The sequence below is a fragment of the Panulirus ornatus genome, chromosome 50 (assembly GCF_036320965.1).
Source record: "Panulirus ornatus isolate Po-2019 chromosome 50, ASM3632096v1, whole genome shotgun sequence".
NCBI classification, from domain to species: domain Eukaryota; kingdom Metazoa; phylum Arthropoda; class Malacostraca; order Decapoda; family Palinuridae; genus Panulirus; species Panulirus ornatus.
This window is the reverse complement of record NC_092273.1, coordinates 10,138,425-10,158,424: the sequence shown is the minus strand read 5'-3', so window position 1 is coordinate 10,158,424 and position 20,000 is coordinate 10,138,425. Positions and strand designations below refer to the sequence as shown.

General features: G+C 48.9%; 1 protein-coding gene across 16 annotated transcripts in view; it reads right to left on the bottom strand.

The window, feature by feature from the left end:
- smash (smallish) overlaps nucleotides 1-20,000 on the bottom strand; it is a 435,656-nt gene that overhangs the window by 281,659 nt on the left and 133,997 nt on the right. The gene's annotated exons all lie outside the window — the stretch shown is intronic.

The window sequence follows — 20,000 nt, the reverse complement described above, 5'->3', positions numbered from 1 at the left end:
CAGGCAGTCAACTCAAAACCTTAATCTGATATCTATATATGTATTCCACAGAGAGAACATCACCAATGGACCACGTAAACAATTACGGTAATAACACACACACACACACACACACACACACAAGGTGCATTAAATCAGTATTAAATTCCATACTAAAGACACAGCAATATAGAGTTTGTAATACATCATAATAAATCGGCTCTTCATCCTCCCTCTTTGCCTTCATCACGCGAGATTGGAAATTCAAGCCAGCTCAGCTGGCGCTACCTTCCTTCATTTGGTAAGGAGGAGGAGGAGGAGGAGGAGGAGGAGGAGGAGGAGGAGGAGGAGGAGGAAGGGAGGGAGGAGGAGGAGGAAAGAAATTCATTCGCTCATCTCTCAGCAATTCCTTCATTTAATGAGGCTGGAAATTCAATCACCAAGCAATTACGTCCTCCATCAGTGCCCTTGGACACTAACTCCACTCGACCACTTCCTTCACATTCAGCAGTCACTCCACCCACAGCCTTCATCTTCATTCATCTCTGACAGTTATACCGCATTCTTCATTCGTAGGAGTGGTGGTGGAGGTGGTGGTTTGGTGGTGGAGGTGGTGGAGGTGGTGGTGGAGGTGGTGGAGGTGGTGGTGGTGGAGGTGGTGGCTGGAGGTGGTGACGACCCATTTCATCACCCAACCCAGGTGGTCCGCTAACATCCCAGTGGGTGACTGACGCCCCAAGGTGGGGGGTGTAGAGACAGCAGCGTGAAAAATGGGTGAGAGAGAGAGAGAGAGAGAGAGAGAGAGAGAGAGAGAGAGAGAGAGAGAGAGAGAGAGAGGATCTCATGTCACTCGCACCACGCTGAAGGGGGAAGTCAAGGGGCGTGTGGTGTGTGTGTGTGTGTGTGCCATATAATATACATTTGGTCTATCCCAACCACAGTGGAGACGCGAGTTCTAGGCTGGGTGTATATATATCCTGTCACATGAAGGGGGGATAAAAGGAAGGAAAACTAGACCCACTTAGTGCAGCCTTCTAAGGGGAGACTTTAACAAAAGCCTAGTATGCTCTACTGGGGTGAGGGATGAGAGGAGGGAGAGCGGGGGTCTTAAAATACTATATCAGAAGGGTGGTAGATGGGCTCCACGTAGTAAATACCCTCTTAGTGGGAGGATGTTATCAAGTCCCACGTAGCATGATACTAAAAGGTGGGGTACGTGGGACGGGCATACGTATACCCTCTCACATGGGAGGAAGGGTCGAAACCCACGTAGATCTGAGACCCGGAAAGGTGTGTGTGTGTGTGTGTGTGTGTGTGTGTATGTAGTGACAGGACTACACAGCATGGTGTGTGATGGTGTTGGCTCGCCTGGTGTCGGGTTCTCCTGCTGGTGTCGCCCCGCGTTCCGGCACCCACCCCCGTGGGAACGCCCCGGCCAGGTCGTCAGCACAGAGCACCTCCACAATCAACATAACAAGGTAAACACTACAAGGAATGCACTCCTTTACACACGATCCTTTCCAGTGGTGTTGATGCTTTCCAGTGGTGTCGATCCTCTCCAGTGGTGTCGATGCTTTCCAGTTGTGACGATCCTCTCCAGTGGTGTCGATCCTTTCTTTTAAGCGTGTGTGTTCGACTGTAGGTGGTGGTGTTTGTGTCGGGGATGGTTCGTGTGTATTTAAAAACCACGATTATTACGCCCTGGTCTCTGAAGCAGAGGGAGGAGGAGTGGCATCTCCTCCAAAACACGTCAGAGACTGACCGTCTATACCACACTTCCAGAGGGGATCCAGGACGCCACCTCAAACCATGCTGGACAACACCAGCTGGTGCCCTGTATGGACTAGCGTGGATCTCACGACCGTGAGGGACACACACACACACACACACACACACACACACACACGAGACCCGCTGTGGACTGGGAAATCATCAAGTCTGCTCCTCTCCTCGTATCCACCAGGGAGGAAAGAGTCTTTCATGATTCATGAAAAGAAAAATGAGACAAGGATTTGTGGAAACAATAGCCGGACGGAGAGGAGGCAGCGGTGGGTGGGTGGGTGAGTGAGGGAGGGAGGGAGAGACGAGACATCAACCTCTGGGAGAGGCAGGTCAGCCAGGCATGAAGTGCTGGGAGGAGGGTGGCTACCCTCGGCTGGGAACCACCAAATGCCTCCATGATCTACCTCAACTTCATCCAACTCCATCCATGGCTAATACACTCCAATGGGACCCTAGACCCACCGTCTTAATTACCGTGCATCTATAGTCAGCCTTTAAAAAAAAAATGTACATATTTTTCATTTTGTCTTGAATGTATTAAGGGTTTGTTTATAGGGAGTTTGTAGTGAGGTGGTTCTGGGACGACAGAGCACAAAAGGAAGGTTTCTGATCATACGAGTTGCTCTTTGACGTCTCAGGGCAACGGGAGACATGAGAGATGACTTGGTGCCCACTGAGGAAGAGCCTGGTTGACCATCAGTGGTGATCTAATGCCCACTGAGAAAGAGCCTGTGGCTCCTAGTGGTGAGCTGGTGCCCACTGAGACAAGAGTCTGTTTGACTATCAGTGGGTCACCTGGTGTACAGAGAGGATTAGCCTGTACACCCAGTCGTGGTGACCTGTTGAAAAAAAAGGAGCTGCCTCTTCTACCCTTCTCCTCTCTCTCTCTCTCTCTCTCTCTCTCTCTCTCTCTCTGGTACTTGAGACCAGCTGACGGCTTGAGTGTTCCCGCCTGCCGTAAGCGCCGCGCCTCGTCCTTCCCCTCTTTCGACTTACGATATATAAAACCCTTCGGGTACTCCTCCTTTGGGGGTTGGGGGGGGGACACCCGTCAGGTAGAATACCTTCCCACCTCCACCACGGTTCCCCTTCCCCCCTGACCATTCACCAACCCCCCCCCCCCCTCCACACACACACACACACACACACACACACACACACGTACACGGATTAATGCTATAAAAACGAGGCGTCTCAAATCCCCCTTTGAACGGTTCCTTTAGCTTCGCCAGAAACGATGACGAGATGAATTGTACTGGGACATGTTTGAGAGAGAGAGAGAGAGAGAGAGAGAGAGAGAGAGAGAGAGAGAGAGAGAGAGAGAGAGAGAGATAAAAATACCAATAATAACAATGAATGACACAAACACACGCCAGGAGGGAACTGAAGACAGCATGAACATTACTGACTTCATTCATAATATATATATATATATATATATATATATATATATATATATATATATATATATATATATATATATATATACATTACCAACATCCCTCACCACTGTATTGCCAGCACCCACTACCACCCACCACCCAGCAGCAGGTGGTGGCAAGGCAAGCACTCTACGGGCCTGGTGACCTGGTTAAGTGAGCAAGCACCAAAACATACGCAAGAGATAATCTCAATTACACATTAAGATAAGGGGGCGCGCAGGCGCACGACACCGCTCAACAAACAAGGAAGACGTTAAAAATAATAAGTCTGTTTTTACCAAAGATTGGACGTGTTAAAAATCACGCGATAAGTAGGTTAAATTAGGTTTACACTTGTTTTATCACAACACGAATGTCGAGTTGCCAACAGCCACCGCACGAAACATCTTCACTCACCGTCCTTATCTGACCACGACCTTATGATCTAGCCTTGAGTACGACTACGACGGTGCGACCCTTGTTGGAGCGTAAGGTCAGAGAAGAAGGGTCGTACCCTCGAGCTTAAGGCCTCGTGCTGTCTCGCTGAGAAAAAAAGGTCGTATCACTCCGCTCAAAGGGTCGTCCTTGTCGTCGTGGTGCTCCTCACGGGTCGTACCGCTGTGTTTCGAGGAGGGTCGTGTCATTCCCCTAACACCACCTGAACATCCTGCCCTCACTTGACCAAGGGTCATCGACCATAACATGACAAACTAGAGTCCTCTCTCTCTCTCTCTCTCTCTCTCTCTCTCTCTCTCTCTCTCTCTCTCTCTCTCTCTCTCCACCCACGCCCACCGACCCTCCACCAGGTGCACAAAAGTACCACCTGCTCCGACGACGAGACAAGACCTCCTCCCCTTCACCTGAGCCAGTGTTTCCCCCAGCATGGGAGCTGGGGGGTAAGAGCCAGTGTTTCCCCCAGCATGGGAGCTTGGGGGGGTAAGAGCCAGTGTTTCCCCCAGCATGGGAGCTGGGGGGAAAGAGCCAGTGTTTCCCCCAGCATGGGAGCTTGGGGGGGAAGAGCCAGTGTTTCCCCCAGCATGGGAGCTTGGGGGGTTAAGAGCCAGTGTTTCCCCCAGCATGGCAGGCCGGCCATCCAACACCCGGCCCAGGACGCAACACGACAATGATTGGGACGCTTTTCATCCACCGAATCTAAAATGCAGTTTCTCTCCCAGACAAAAGCTGAATTAAACAATAAAAATGGTCTCCGCGAAAGAGCGAGTTTTCTCCACCGCTTTTGTGAATGAGAGGGTAAAGAGAGGAGCAAGGAGAGAGAAGGAAGAAAATGAAGACGACGAAAAAAAGAGTTCACGAGGAGGAGAAAGAGGAGGGTAAGGAGGAGGAGGAAGAGGAGAGGAGGAGAAGGAAGAAGACGAAAAAAGACAGAAGAGAAAGAAACAAGATTAATTACGAAGACATTACAAAAACGATACCACGAAAACAAATATATCACACAATTATGAGTGACACATACACACACACACACACACACACACACACACTGCAGCCCGTAATATGGTACGGCCAGTGGCGCAATACACACAGCATGCAACTGTCCTTTCACATTGAGCAAGATGTTTTGTCTGCCGTTGTGGCGGAAGTCGATCATCAGTTTGGCAGTGTTTCACATTATCCTCCACCTGTGTGATCCTGTGGTCACTGTGAGCTCTGCCTTACGTAATCTTTTGAACGTGTTCGCTATCCGCCCTTCGCCCCACTTCAGACCCTTCGTGGCAATGTTCTATTTGTTGTGGACTACGTTAAATACCTTTTGTGTTAAATTCCCTTCTGTCTGTGAATGGTAGATTACCGTCTTGACAGACCCCATAAAGTGTTGAGCCATAAAGTGCTGAGAAAGCAGGGAGGGCTATGAAGTTCGGGGAGGGGAGGAGTATGGCGTTAAATATTTTGAAAAGTAGAAAAACATGACCATCGGTCACTGAAGACTATGATAAACCTCTCCTAACTTCCCCCTATTAGCCGATATCTGCCTTATTTTTCACGCAATTTCATAAGTTGTGTCACTTATAGTCTCCTGTTTACTGGCAATTGTTGGGCGCTGTTAGCGTTTCTGCACGGAGAAACGGATTCCACTACATACTTGATCATATGACATCACGCAACAAGCGAAGGTTATGTTGGTATATTTCGTCAATAATATAATTTGAGGTAAGTTTAGGGGTTGTTTAGAAGGGGGAATTAAGCAAATGTTTTCGTGTTTTCTGCTCATTAATAGCAATGTCAATTATTCTTTTTTATATACATAAATCCTACGGATTCCTGCTCTTCACTGACTTTGTATGCGTTCCTGTAACTGCAGACGGATTCCACCGCAGGAGGGCACGAATATATCAGTCCCAGGCCGACAGAGCAGACTCGACACATATTAGCAACTGTAACGTTTATATTTACGGTAAACCTTAGCTGGGGAAGACAAGCTGGGTATTCATATATCCCGTTGACTTGACAAATTCTATATCCCTTTATATATATATATATATATATATATATATATATATATATATATATATATATATATATATATATATATATATATATATATATATATATTCAGCCACACATCTTGGCAGGTATGCACCAATATTTCCCTTGGACTTGACAGCCCTCCCTACTATCGAGTTGCTAGTATCGTAGAATTTATATAAATATATCAAATACATCAACCAGCGTCAACTTTAATATACCGTCCAGACAGTACGCTACCGTGCACAAAGATTCTATGACTGTAGTACAACAGCAACTGCTGTGGTGCCCTTCAAGCATTTACCATTTTCACTGCACAAGGTACGTCTGTGGTGCCCCTAAAGTAAAGCATTTACCATTTTCACTGCACAAGGAAATTCTGTGGTGCCTCTAAAGTACCACAGCATTCACCCTTTTCACTGCACAAGGAAATTCTGTGGTGCCCCTAAAGTACCACAGCATTTACCATTTTCACTGCAAAAGGTACGTCTGTGGTGCCCCTAAAGTAAAGCATTTACCATTTTCACAGCAAAAGGAAATTATGTGGTGCCCCTAAAGTACCAAAGCATTTACCAATCTCTTAAGACCGGTTGGTTAGTTAGCTGAGCATTCAGTAAAGCCAATCAGTCAACTACCGAAGTCTTTAAGGTCATCAACGTCAAGTTCTTAACCAGCAATTGAATAATCTTGAGCACCTTCCTTCAGGCGTTCCAAGACCCACATCGGGTTGAAATCCTTGTTTCAAATGACTTATGCTGCTCGGCTTCTCTGCACAATTTCGGCTATGATTCTGATAATGGATGGGCCTTTATTTTCATGACATGCCATTTTTGCATCTGATGCATTTTCATTACCTTGGTGTGAAGTTTCGTTCGAAGAGGAGGCATCACCACTACCATCATCATCCTCCTATTACGAAGTTTCTCATCTTTTTTATAGACCTTCAGCGCACGTTAGTTAATTCGAAACCAATGATACAGCGATGGTCGGTAATCCTCTCGCCTTTGAACGTGTTCAACACACCAATCATTATCATCTTTAATCATTACAATCACACGATTGTCATTGCTGTTCTCCAAGCCACCGCTGCTCTTTCCTCCTCTTCCTTCCTTCTCTTCTCCTCCCACCACGTCTAGAACAAGAGAACATGTTCATCACCAGCCAAGTTAGGCACACAAACAGACCTCGCCACCTCTCACAAAATCGAGTTCACAAGGGGCATTGGGATAGAAGTGTTCGCTCAACTCTTAAGAGCTTCGCTCAACCGTGTTCAAGACACTGATAGATCAAAGACGCCACGTACATACCTCCCGAATGCTGATATATACACATATGTGTATACATATCTACGTACATATATACAAGGTGGGGATTAGGTGTATGTGAGTAGAGGCTGTTGAAGGGAGTGAGGTAAACTAAGGGTCTTGGTGTATATTTATGGAGGAGTTTGGATAGGCGGGAGTCGGTCTGTTGTAGCTGCAATGAACTGATTGCCGAGCACAGTGACATGAGATCGGACAGGCAGGATCTTCGCTTCGCTAAGCGGGCGTTGGGTGGGTGTTTGTGGTTCCTAAGCTGCCAGTGATATCGAAATGATATTTGTGGTTCAATATAACAATATCAAAAGAGACAAGACAGATCACCTAAAGGGATTTATATAGTAGTATCATCTCCTTCAACTGTATCAACCCCAAACTTGAGAATACCACATCATCCCCACACCACCCTCTGGGCGCGCGCGCCCGCCCTCACCACACCAGCCCGTAACACCATCACCGACACACTCGCGCAACACCGCCGTCACCACACTCCTCCCTCTACACCAACAACAGCTTCGGACGTTACGCCCCTTTTCCAGACCTCTCTCTCTCTCTCTCTCTCTCTCTCTCTCTCTCTCTCAGGTAGGGGGGCGAGGTGTGGCAGCTTCCCTAATCGGCTCATCCATCTATATCATTAGAAATTTAGGATACCATTACTATGTCCTCATGCAGGTGACTTCCTCATCAAACCATTTCAGTGTTCTAGCGTCCGTCCTTACACAATGGACGCCCATGGCACCGAGGGAAAACTGTCCTCCAGCAGATAGAACCATTTCGTCATGGGCCATCGCGTCTTCTGTTACCTTGTCCTCCCCAGTGAACTTCCCGTGTCCCATGAGCACCCGTCGCCCGTCACACCTCAACACAAACCAACGCCCGACGACGAAGTGAAGTCGATCTCGGGTCTATAAAAACACCTCGCTTGAAACGGTGTGTGTGTGTGTGTGTGTGTGTGTGTGTGTGTGTGTGTGTGTGTGTGTGTGTGTGTGTGAATTCATCTTGCACCACGAGGGAGGGTTATAATACCGGCGTGTGTTGGCTGGGAGGGGAGAAATATCATGGATAACCGCATGGTTATGCATGAGCGCAATGCACGACCCTGATTTATTTTCATGGCTGCTCTCTCTCTCTCTCTCTCTCTCTCTCTCTCTCTCTCTCTCTCTCTCTCTCTCTCTCCCTCTCTCCACCCCCTCCCCACCAGCCTCCCTTTTTTCCTTCCTTTCACGAAAGGAATAAATTTAAAAAAAGTCAACGAAAACCACTTGTAAACCATTTTACAGAGGCTATTATAAGGTGTGTGTGTGTGTGTGTGTGTGTGTGTGTGTGTGTGTGTGTGTGTGTTTGGCCTTGACCACCTGAAGGAGGTGTTCCAGCTATGTTGATTGTTGGTTATGACCCGACGTTGAGGGCCTTTAATGGTGACCCCCTGGCGGTCGATAGGCTTAAACATCCTCGACCTACCACTGGGGTGGCTGGCTGGCTCGGGCCAGCCAGCCAACCCGGTGTTACTAAGAATGGACTCGCCCGGTGTAAGCCTAAACACGACGGGCGAGACAAGAGGCCAGAGTCTGTTGAAAGACACACGAAGACAAGGGACGACAAGACAACGGCAGACAGACATACTCACAAAGACTACGAAAGGTAGACTCACAAAGACAAGACATGCAAACTCGCAAAGACAAGACAGACGACTCACAAAGACAAGACATGCAGACTCGCAAAGACAAGACAAACGACTCACAAAGACAGAACCAAACACACACACACACACTCGATAGTCATCACATCTATTCAGCCCTGTGGACGGTCGGACTAACTACACTCACGCCACACCCCTGCGTCTCCCACCACACTCCTGTGTCTTCCACCACACTCCTGCGTCTCCCACCACACTCCTGCGTCCCCATCTGAGCTGACACTTTGCCAGAACAACGTCCACGCTTTATTCCACAGGATCCACACTCCACTGAACCGTACGATCACAGACGTCACCTCACACACACACACACACACACACACACACACACACACACACACACACACACACACTTTGGTCACCACCACTAAAGATGATACGCATATTCCCTCGCACACCTGGCTCCAAAAAAAAACAACGCCTCCGCTCCATGCCGACAAAGCCCTCTTACACACCTGACGCCATCACACCTCCACCCTCAACATACCTGACGCCATCACACCTCCGTTATTCCATACCACCTCCACCACCACCGACCCTCACACACCCTGACGCATCCACCACACACACACACCCAGTCCTCGACCTTACACCAGCAACACCCGCGGCCTCCCTCCCGCCCCACACGAGAACTGGGCATCATCAGGTGAACTCCACTCCTCACCTACCTACCTACCACCGCCGCCTCGCTCCGGCACCTGCTCATTACCTCAGGCCTCCTCTGGCCTACTAGTCATTACTGCCTCCGTCTGCCCGTGTTGAAGGCCAGAGCTGTGGCAGGGTTCGTCGGGAGGGAGGAGAGGGACGGAATGGAGGGGGATGGGAGGGGGAGAGGCTCATTAAAGGTGATGGTTCATAGACAGTCGGGGATAAAGACGGGAGATGGGACAGTGAAATAAAGGCGTGAACGAGACAGGAGGAGAGAAAGAAAAAATGGAGGAGAACTTGAGAAACGCGATTAAAAGAGACGGGCGGAGCGAACGAAGGGGTACGGAAGATGTAGATGAAGGGAAAGCTGTGGGTCCGTCAAAGACTTGATAAGAAGGGAAAGAAAACGAGAGAGAGAGAGAGAGAGAGAGAGAGAGAGAGAGAGAGAGAGAGAGAGAGAGAGAGAGAGAGAGAGAGAGAGAGAGAGAGAGAGAAACGCGGAAAGAAATGAATGATGACAGATGAAGATAACCACACGGAACTATCAAAACGGATGAATGATAACGAAATAAAAAAAAAAAAACGAACATTACCGTAAGAAATATTCAATAATATATGAGACTACTGGAGAACAGTGCAAATTTTGGAGTAAAATGTGATTCCGCAAACTACAAGGATTGAAAAGTATATATTATGTTGACCCCTATGAACACGACGGTACGACCCTTGAGCTCGACGGTACGATCCTTTAGCACAACGGTACAATCTTAAAGCACGAGGGTACGATCCCTGAGAACATATATATACGATCTGAGCACGACGGTACAGTCCTAGAGCACGACGGTACGATCCTAGAGCACGACGGTACGATCCCTGAACACAAGTGTGCGATCCTTTGAGCATGGCGGTACGATTCTTGAGCACGACGGTGCGACAGGTTACGGTAGCGTCGTGCTCAACACAAGTGAGACCGTCATATAAGAGGTGGAGGTCAGTTAAGACGGCGGAGGAGAACACAGTAGTACAAGTGGAGGAGGAGGAGGAGGAGGAGGAGGAGGAGGAGGAGGAGGAGGAGGTGAGGTGAGGTGGCGAGGGACGGCTGCGGTGGAGAGAGAGAGAGGGGGTTTCAACGAGGCACAGGTAGCAATCCTGTGGCGGCCCCGCCCGTCCACACACACACACACACACAGCTACGACTGCGCCATGACCCAACACCACTACATCTGTGCCGCTACACCTGCACTGCCACACACCTGTACCACCACCACCATCCAGCACCACACAACATGCACCAGCTAACGCTGCAGTTGCCACCGCTGCCTACCAACGCAAGTTGTGGCATAAGGCCACACCGTCCAGCCGGGTCTCCAGGATGGGTATAAAGCACTCAAGCCTTTTTACGAGACACTGTAAGGGACTTAAACCTCCATTTTGGAGACGTGTTCACACCCTCACAGCCCCGTCTTCGGACCAAGCCTCAATGATATGGTCCGATCATCAAGGCCAGTAGGGCTACGCAAACAACCTGGTTCATCGGATACACTGTAAACGTATCTTAACTTAGCAAGTTCAACAGCAAAACGGTTCTCGAGTCCCGGATCTCCACGCTGCCTTGCTACACTCATGGCGACGTGGCATTTCCCCTTCGTCTTTGTGGTGCAGTGGTCAGCTTCCCTTAACTCCGAATTCACTGACCCACGTTCGATCCTCGGTGCGCGTGTGTAGATGACGCTGAGCACACCCAACTGTTCCTCCTTCCTCTGCTTGGAGGGAAAAAAGGGGGAAATGGTGTACCACCTTCGGCTGGGGTACAGCTGTAACTACACACCTTCAGCTGGGGTACAGCTGTAACTACACATCTTCAGCTGGGGTACAGCTGTAACTACACACCTTCAGCTGGGGTACAGCTGTATTCCATACCTTCAGCTGGGGTACAGCTGTAACCACACACCTTCAGCTGGGGTACAGCTGTAACTACACCTTCAGCTGGGGTACAGCTGTAACCACACACCTTCAGCTGGGGTACAGCTGTAACCACATGCCTTCAGCTGGGGTACAGCTGTAACTAGACACACACATACACACCTGTTACAGGCCTCGTCAGCCTGTAGTATATTCAGCTCAACCCCAACCTTGTCCTGGGGTGTTCATCACATCGGTACTGACACTTGGCCATGACTTAGAGACGTCCCTCGAGTGTTCATCTTAATTCTCTGACGATCCATCCAAAAAGTCCAGCTCCATGATTTAAACATTCTGACATCGTCCATGATCTCTGGTGCTATCCTTTGACTCTTTGGGTGGTGGCGAAGGAGAAAGGGTGGCGTGGAAAAGGAAGAGACTGGACGGGAGAAGGGACAGGTGAGAAACGAGATACGTTTCCGAGTGTCACCGTCACTTTCCAATACACTAAACGTACATGTCTCAGGACGACACCCAACAACTCGTTACCACAAGTTCCTGAGCCATTTCCATGAGGGCGGTGGGACACCCCTCTCTTGAGGAGGGTCAAGAAATACAAACGGGGACTTCGCAAAACTGGATCACATCTACGCAGTCGCAACCAACACAGTGGACAACAAGACAATGCACCAAGTGTTTACAAAATTGTGTTACATCTACGCCAAGCAGGATAGGTTCCCTCTCCTCCTCCTCCTCCTCCTCTTCACTGCGGGGCTGAACAAGAGCATTATTCTGTAAGATCTGGGCCGCTCGTGGCTGAATACACACACACACACACACACACACACGACTTGTCTGCGGATCGTGGTGCTCTCAATACCCACCATTGTGGACGAGAGAGAGAGAGAGAGAGAGAGAGAGAGAGAGAGAGAGAGAGAGAGAGAGAGAGAGAGAGAGAGAGAGAGAGAAACTTCAAAAACCAGCCCTGTCAGGGATGAGAGAAGGAGGCGAGAGGGCGGGGAATGAATCAATGAGACGTTAACTCTCATGAGACAAACGCCTTACTTACCATGCAACTCTACAGTCACCTGAGCGACGAAGCTGAACACACAAGCTAGACACCTCGGACCAATGAGTATCTATGAGGCTATGTAAACAGGCGTATAAAAAACTACAGACAAACCCCGAACACGGAACGGAGAGACACCAATAGCCGATCGCCGGGGGTCTGTGGCCTCTCTTTTTTTTCTCTCTCTTAAGGTCTTCGCGTATCGGTGGGTCATAATCGATATATACATCTTTGCGTCTGTGGTCTGTGGGAACAGAGACGAGGCGTCATCTGACACAAACCCTGACCTCAGGTGTGTCTGGGGTCTGTGTGTGTGAGAGAGACTCTCGTGGCTCACCCTAGCACAGCCTAAGGTCTTAGATTATACCACAGAAAACGGACACAAATGGTGGGTAAAGGACAAGAGATGAAGACCTCATGAATGCGCACACAACTCTTCCCCGTGATGTAGTGAAGCAACGTGCACAGAGGAAGTCTCACACACACACACACACACACACACACACACACACACACACACATACACACACACGTCTCTTCGATGTATATCAACGGACATATTTTCTCTCTTGTGTCTCCCCTGATGATGTGATTATTACACGAACGTGCACTTGGGATCTAATCGTGTTTCATTTTTCCCGTGGACTCATAGGAATATCTTGATCACGCGCAAAATTGTGATCCTTTCCAATATATATATATATATATATATATATATATATATATATATATATATATATATATATATATATATATATATATTACTGCTTGAGTATAACCACACGAGTCAGTAACCTCTTACGCAACACAATTCTCGCTCCCCCGAGTTTCCTCTGCAGAATGTGCCTTACTGACCGACGGCCACACACACACACACACACACACACACACACACACACACACACACACACCACTTACCTCCAGAGACGCGTGGGTTACGACAGACTCCCACCCACCACAACCCGGCTCTCGAAACCCGACTGAGGAAACTCAGCTGAGCTGAACTCCTTCCCTCCTCCCACAATTCAACCATTCTCTTTCTAACAGACGTGCATCTATTTCTTCTTTTTTTTTTCGCAATGGCTATTCTTACGACAGTGATGCTGTCGAAGTAAAAAAAAAAATAGCTTTGGATTTCGGTGTTTTTTTTTTTCTTTCTTTGCAGTGAAGCTGCGGCGAGATTAGAATGGCAAATATCAATGTTGTTTTTTTCTCTAATTCGAAGTATTTCCTTTTCCTCAACATCTGCGTAATGTTAGATATCATGAAGGTTGTGGGGGAAAAAATATTTCACTTCCCGCAACAGCAGACCTAAATTCATTCTTTGCGGCTTGAAATCTGCCTATAAATGATGCTTGTAAAAAAATAAATAAACTTCTTCAAATGGCCTGAAGTACGAATACCCGAGAGAGTTTACCACCAACAACGTCAAGAGAATGGTCTCATCAGTCCTTTTTCCAGCTCCCGACCCTTTCTCTTGACTTCCTGCCGCTTTCTCTTGTACTCCTCCCATTCGCACGAACTCCTTCCCGGAAAATACCGTCTATACACCTCTCTTTTCTCTTTCGTCCAGTCCTGGTGCTTCAGGAACATTAAGAGGGTGGTCAGGCTTAACACTTCCCATATATATATGAGGAACCTCGATGAACGAAGCAGCGGTGATCACCTGTTTTAAGAAGAGCAATATATTGTGTGTTGAGGGGTCGCGCGGCATGAGACACAATACGGGCCAACTCCTGACTTCGAAAAACTAGGAACTAAGCGTCTGAACACCACACTTGATACTACAATGTACGAAAAGTGTTCTCGTCAGGAGGATTGGATGAGTGTGGATGACTCTCTCTCTCTCTCTCTCTCTCTCTCTCTCTCTCTCTCTCTCTCTCTCTCTCTCTCTCTCTCTCCTACACATTCTGCTTATCTCGCTAATGCAAATATTATTTTTTTACTCATTTCGCTCCATAAACCTCATCTACTGATTCCACATCATACACCTGTCGCATCTGTTCTTCGGGCCCCAGCTGGAACAAAGCCTCTTTTGTTTTTTCTTAAATGTAGCGTTGAAGGTGCTAATGGTAACAGTGCTACACTCAGCGAGTTCTGCTGCAGGCGAGACGCCTCGGGATCCGTCCCGTCAACCAAACTCGCCAAGGACCGACACTGTGAAGCAGGACAGGTCCAAGCTGTCCTCTCTCTCTCTCTCTCTCTCTCTCTCTCTCTCTCTCTCTCTCTCTCTCTCTCTCTCTCTCTCTCTCTCTCTCTCTCTCTCTCTCATGTCTTGCCCTCAGGTCCTACTGGGTACGGACGACCGTGTGTGTGTGTGTGTGTGTGTGTGTGTGTGTGTGTGTGTGTGTACGACCCATCATGAGGAGTACCATGGCGTGACCTTGGACTCGACCCTTTAAGGATTAGGGGTGAGGAGAGGAGGGGAGGGAAGAGGGGGGGAAGGGTAGGGTTCGGGACTTAAGAAGTAACCCCCCCTTACCTCCCATCATCTCCACCTCCCCCACCACCATCACCCACGGGTCGTACCGTGGTCCTCTGGTGTATCAGATAAAACAATATCATCAAATGGACGACGACGTCTTACCCAGTTGGAATACTTTATATATATATATATATATATATATATATATATATATATATATATATATATACGTCACTGAGAGTGTGACGATGTGTTACACAATTCGGTCACTGTGGCTCGGTTCCTGGAGCCTTTTTGTACGCTCTAGTGTTCCTCTCTTGGACGCCAACGCCCACAGGATGGGTTGGTGAAGTGCACCATAAAATTTAGCTTTTTTTTTTCTGCGCCAGAAATGGAAATGAATAAAACTATGTAGATCGTGAGACATTAAGCCAAAGTCTTGGTATTTTAAGAAGTCACAAACGTTGCTATTTTATGTGTACACCTGTGCGTAGACTGTTTAGGTTTACACCTGTACGTGGACTGGTAATGGTAAACTCCAGATAAGGTTCAGGGATGTGGGATAATACACTGAGCCAGCTGGCTGTAGAAGAGGGCGTGGGCGGCATGCGTGCACACGCTCCGCTTATGCGACCACCAAACACCGACACCTTGTGACGATTGTGACGGAAACGGACGCTTGTGGCGACTGTGGTAGAAACGGACGCTTGTGGCGACTGTGGTAGAAACGGACGCTTGTGGCGACTGTGGGAGAAACGGACGCTTGTGGCGACTATGGTGGAGACGGACGCTTGTGGCGCTTGAAGCACACGATGATGGAGGTGGAATCTGCTATGAAATCACCCTCTCCCTCCTCCCTTATGCTGACATCTGGAACTCCCTCCCTACACCAGTCACCGTCAGCGACGAAGAAGGTACTTACAGAAACGACTCTGTAAATACCGCAGTACATCCAGGGGATCGGTACATTAAATCATCCACCTTCTGGTCTTCCAATCCACATCAAGAGATCTTGAACGCTACGCACACACACACACACACACACACACACACACACACACACACACACACACACACACACACTTCGCGCAAGAACACCTCCTCCATCTTCGAGATGTACCCTACACCACCCACCAGCGACACGCGAAGCAACCCCGTTGATGTACACGTGAAGTGCGACCCCACCTCCCTCTCGCCCGCCCTCATCTCCACGCCACCCCACATGCATCTACCTTGGCGGCGTCACCTCGCAAGAACCTCCACTCCAAGTAGAGAGAGAGAGAGAGAGAGAGAGAGAGAGAGAGAGAGAGAGAGAGAGAGAGAGAGAGAGAGTGTACCTACCTACGCACACATACACACACGGCCGTTTGAGGGTCACCGAAGGAAGGAAGGCACGTGAAACCTGGATTCTTCCGTGTCTCTCGACCAACGAGCGATGCACAGATAATAACCCCAGACACGAGGCCGTCCAAGCCTCCCACATCCCCTCCACCAGGCCTGTCATCTACCCAGGGTCGTGGCGACTCCTGGTCGAGCGGGCAAGCACGCGGTCAAAGATGCCCTCCATAGGAACCTCTGCCAGATAACGAAGTGGGACAGCAGAGTCTCCCATTTATACCATTTTCTTCCTCATTTCTGTTTCTTGGTACCGGCAGTTTGAGCCGGAGGGAGAGGTGGGTGAGGGAAAGCCGCCTTCTCCTTCGCTATCCTGTTTCTACCATTACATTTAGAACGTTGAGAGAGATAACCTTGTTATAGACCATCAGGACCCCTGTCACCTGTCCATTCCATGCACTCCGCCGGCAGGAGAGCATGGAATGCCGCCCTAAGGACCGTTGCGACGCTACACACACACACACACACTGCAGGTCAGCCAGCCTTGGCCACACAAACACACCTCCACCAGCCATTTCATCCTAGGCTCTGCGCACACCATGGACGGGCTTGTCTAAGCCCTAAATAGCTGTGTCTGGGACCCAAACTGGTGCAATATCATATTCACCTAACACGCAAGATGGTCACAGTAAACACAGGTTAATTGCTGAAGAGATAAACATAGGACAATACCTGATCATTGTAAGTGCTTGTGTAACTGATGGTCATCGAAGATAGTACCAGGCACTGCAGGGGGACAAGACATGAAGTGGAGGCCACGGGCTAACTGATCATGTTACTTTCCCCCTGCCAAGAGAAGGACCACATCCCGTCACTTCCCCACGTCAAGAGAAGGATATCACATCCCGTTACTCCCCCCTGTCAAGAGAAGGACATCACATCCCGTCACTCACCCCTGTCAAGAGAAGGACATCATATCCCTTCACTCCCCCATGTCAAGAGAAGGACATCATATCCTTTCACTCCCCCATGTCAAGAGAAGGACATCACCCCCCCCCCCCCTGCCCCGTCAAGAGAAGGACATGAAAAACTAGTCCACGTCAGACATCACAAGCAACACACGTCCTGCACGTCAACAAGACGAGATAGCACGATATCTCAACGGGAAATCGACGTAAATAAGATATCAACTACTCCAGGCGAAAGAGCATCGAGAGGCTCCGGGTAGATAACATAACATCTAATCATTATCTGGTAAATACCCCAGGTGAAGTCTTCTAGGAAAGGGAGGGAGGGAGGGTCAGTTCTTCTACCCATCCTCCCATCCACCCACACACACAGCCCGGGCTGGGCCAAGGCTACCGGGGGATTGGGCCGTTGTTCGACCACACAGTTGGAAGACGAGGCACCGAAGGCCCACGTAGCCTCCACAACTTGAGAACACTCGGTCAACATTTGTCTAAGGCACTTCATCCTTCCCTGAACGCCTCCCCTTCACATACACCGAGACGCCCATTCACTGGCACCTGTGTCTCCGTCCATCCAAGCCATCCAAACACACCCAGCTTGTAGCTTAATCTTACCTTAAAAAAACATCTGTCGACGTCATATTCGCTCGAGGAAAATTCGCCACACAAGCCCTCCTCTCAAGTCTCTCAGTCCCCACACATGGATAACTGTTGTTCACTGGGAGAAATGAACTGATGATACGAAGCCCAAAGAAGCGTTGCGACCCAGGGCCGCCCTACACAAACACTAGAATTCAGTTCGATCTGAAGACTTTCCTCTCAAAGAGAAAATGGACTTCGTCCACAGCGGGTGTGTGGTGCCTGCCTGCAGTGTACAATATAACGCACGCGAAGCATTCGTGACGATGCATACGAGCCAGCTCGACTCTATAACGTTACCCCCGAAGCTTAATCTTAGGCCAAGACGTTAGTATCTTCGTATGGGATCAGATGTCAGTGTTTCCTGAAAGCCCTTCCCCACATACGTCGGTCGGCCTGCATGCCTCCTTGCTCGCACGTCCACTCCCCAAGATCGGGCATATCGAGCACACTCGCACGAAGAATTCTTTAGGTTTAGTCTCGCCATTACTTATCCAGGAGCCAATGGATGGAAAGGATTGTGCTCGGACATTATCAGATGTAGGAGCCAACGAATGACATGGTTAGCTGTCAACATTACTAAGTGTAGCAGCCTACGGAGTGAAGAGGTTCGACCTCAACGATGCTAAATGTAGGTGTACCAACGGGAGTCAAAACGCTGTCTCCTCTCTGTCTCCGGTGACCCGACCCTCCAACCTTATATGTCTTTCGCTGTAACTACGATTCCTGCCTTGTGCAGAACTGGGGAGTGAGTGAAGCAGTAGCATTACAGAGGACAGATCTCTCTCCTTTGTTCCCCAGCGATGATAAAACATGGCTCACGTACTTGCACAAGCTCTCGGGTGTAAATCAAGTCACGTTACACTGCAAATGTTCTTAAGGGCAAGAGAGAGAGAGAGAGATGTCCACAACTCGACAAAACACCGTACCATCACCGAGGGACAAAAGGAATTCTATCACCACCGTGATCCCTCACCTTCACCTTCAGAGACATGCTCGCCTCACCCTTGAGACCACAAGACTCGGACGAGGGAGAGAGGACCACAAAGACACACACATTCCACACTTCGTGAAGATGGTCTCTACCTCCACCAACAAAGACTCTGGGGTTGACACGAGACCATCTTCACTCTCGTATTCTCATCAATCCTAACAGTTAATCCATCTGTTCTTTGCCTCCATCGACGACGCCCTTCGGGCAGCAACGCCTCATTCTTTATACATGAGCTTCTCAAGACTTATCATCCACTCTCGCGTGTAAATTCTGGGCCCATGGTACCCTCCTTATCTCTCGGTATATATACTTTTCTCCCTCGGGTAATCATTAACTTGGGCAAGTCCTCACTGGCCCAGATACACACACACACAAAGTCTTGGTTACTAGGGAAGAGGGGCTGGGGCGTTGGGTCACTACGCCAGATACAGGCTGGGGGTATGTGGTATTTTTTTACACACCAGAGGATATAGTTTTGGAGACGTCAGGTTACAGGGCGAGCGAGGACACACGGTGACATTACGAGGACACATACTGGCATTACGAGGACACATACTGGCATTACGAGGACACATACTGGCATTACGAGGACACATACTGGCATTACGAGGACACATACTGGCATTACGAGGACACATACTGGCATTACGAGGACACATACTGACTTGACATTACGAGGACACATACTGACATTACGAGGACACATACTGACATTACGAGGACACATACTGACTGACATTACGAGGACACATACTGACTGACATTAAGAGGACACATACTGACGTTACGAGGATACTTAATGATCTTATCTCGAGGTAGCGGTGTATGATACTGGGTGAGGAAGGGAGGGATGTTATAAGAGAGAAGGAAGGAAATTGTGGCAGAGGAGGAGGGAGATTATGACAGAGGAGTGCGGCGGTTATGAAACAGTGAAGAGGGGGTTGTTGGTGATGGATAGGGACCTATGAACAGCTTGGACCCAGCCCGACCTGTTGGGATGGAAGACCTCCCAAGCCTTCGCCAGGTGAGGTCGTGGGAATATGGCAGAAGGAAGGAGCGGGTAGAACACCCAAGAACTCCATGAATGACTTAAAGCCAGTTGGCAAAGGCTTTCGACACGTAGTATACACAAGGAACACCTCTGGTTCTTAATTGGGGGCCCTCGAAGAAGCACTCTGGGAGCCTCTAGCCATCCTTCGACGTACACAATGAACAACGCTCACCTCACCTCATCTACCTCCCCTTTCCAAACCCACCCAAAAAAAGCGACAGCATCCCCATATACACAGCCCCCATACACACCCTGAGTCTGTCGGAGGTGTGTCTGCATATGAGCCAC